Source organism: Octopus bimaculoides, chromosome 9 (genome assembly GCF_001194135.2).
Source record: "Octopus bimaculoides isolate UCB-OBI-ISO-001 chromosome 9, ASM119413v2, whole genome shotgun sequence".
NCBI lineage: Eukaryota > Metazoa > Mollusca > Cephalopoda > Octopoda > Octopodidae > Octopus > Octopus bimaculoides.
The window spans coordinates 5,405,450-5,407,408 of NC_068989.1; positions in this window are offsets into that span (position 1 = coordinate 5,405,450).

Sequence of the window (1,959 nt, forward strand, 5' to 3'; positions counted from 1 at the left end):
TATATATATATATATATATATATATATATATATATGTGTGTGTGTGTGTGTGTGTGTACACATGTTCAAGCATCTATGCATGAATGTGTGCATGTAGATATGAATGCACATTTACATGAATGCTTGCATATATTGTATCTACGTATATATGCATGCGTAGAATTTTTATATGTGCGGAAGCATCTACCTCTACATGTATGTAAGTATGCATATATACATGTATATATTTACGCAAGAATGTTATGTCTATATGCCCCTCCACACACGGTATATGTTGGAGATAGGATTTTCGACATATATATCTCGAAATGCAATAGGTGTGCCTGTCCCTTGGCTGGCAGATGTCATGTGAACAAGCATGAGTTTTCTTAACTCCGATTATAGGAGAGTAGCAACATCAAATAATGTCATTAGAAGAATCTATTGGTTTAAAGTATTTTTGAAGAAGCGAAATTGCTGCTTATATGTAATCACATGGCTGTGTGAGTCTGTGTTTGTGTGTATATGCATGTGTGTGCATATATATAGTATAGATGCATACACATGTCTCTATACACACACACATGTGTACATATATGTACAACCACGTGCTCTGAGCCCGGAGATTGCTGGCAAGTAGCCATTAGCAGTTCTCGTTTAAATACTGTGTGCATTAAATGCTATTTATCTGTCACTGGGGGAGATTTTTTCCTTGTTGATTGTACCTTAAGGGAACAGTAAACACAATATATATACATAAATATATATGTATATGTATATGTATATATCAATATATTATAAATTAACTACCAACATTCATTTAATATATACATTTTTGCGTCGTAACTCCTTTATTATTATGTATATGTATATATATTATATATATATATATGTATATATATTTATTTGTGATATGTATATATATATGTATTATTATTATATTAAGGGCATTACTGCACGTAAATGCCCTACGCTATGAGGGACTCTTAAAGTCAAAACTACCATAATAAATATACAGTGTACCGACAGCAAGGGAATGCAACCTGGAAATCGTCTCTTAAAAACAGATTCAGCTGCAATTCATCTGATTTCATAGTTAGTATATATGCACACACCATACACACACACGTATATAATTACTGTGTGAGTGTATAGTAAACTCAAACATCACTCTTTCGAAAATATCTAGAATTTCAATTTTAAAAAGTTGACGACACCCATATCACTATTCTTTAATGAACACAAAAGAGCAAAACCTGGAAATGCAATTATAACTTTTACAGAAGAAAGTTGGAAACAACATCTGGTTTTTCAATTAAAATCTTGATCATTTAAAATACAAAAAATTCTTTTTCCTTCCCCACCTTCAAAGGCCACTAAGTACTAAACAAACACGCCTGACCATACCAATACAAAAACCACGCCTTTTACCCCCCCTCCTTCTCAAAAATGTTTTTTCTTGTTTCTTCTCCCTTGCTTGGCAAACACCACAAAACTCTTTATGTATAAAAAGACCAAGAAATCTAACTTTAAACCATTTTTTTGATAAATCCGACAACGGAAGAAAGTGTTGAAAAATGTAAATAAAAATATATCTATAATCATCCAACATTCTGACTACCTTATTATTCTAAATATATATATAGGGGCAGGAGTGGCTGTTTTAATTATTTGTTATATTATATTATATCTTTTTATAACACAATTATATTACATTATAATGTTAATAAATGTATATTATATGTCAAATGCATTTCTCTCTTTCCTTTCATATTTATATATTGAATTTATACCATTTTAAGTTCTTATCTTTTTCGCTACTATATTGTGGTATTTAACTGAAAGAACCAGTGAAAATTGGCTGTTTTCCGTCCCTTTGAAGAAAGTTGTTTTTGCCTTGGATTGAATAATAATTACATATGTATATATATACATACATACAAACATATATATATATATATATATATATATATATATATA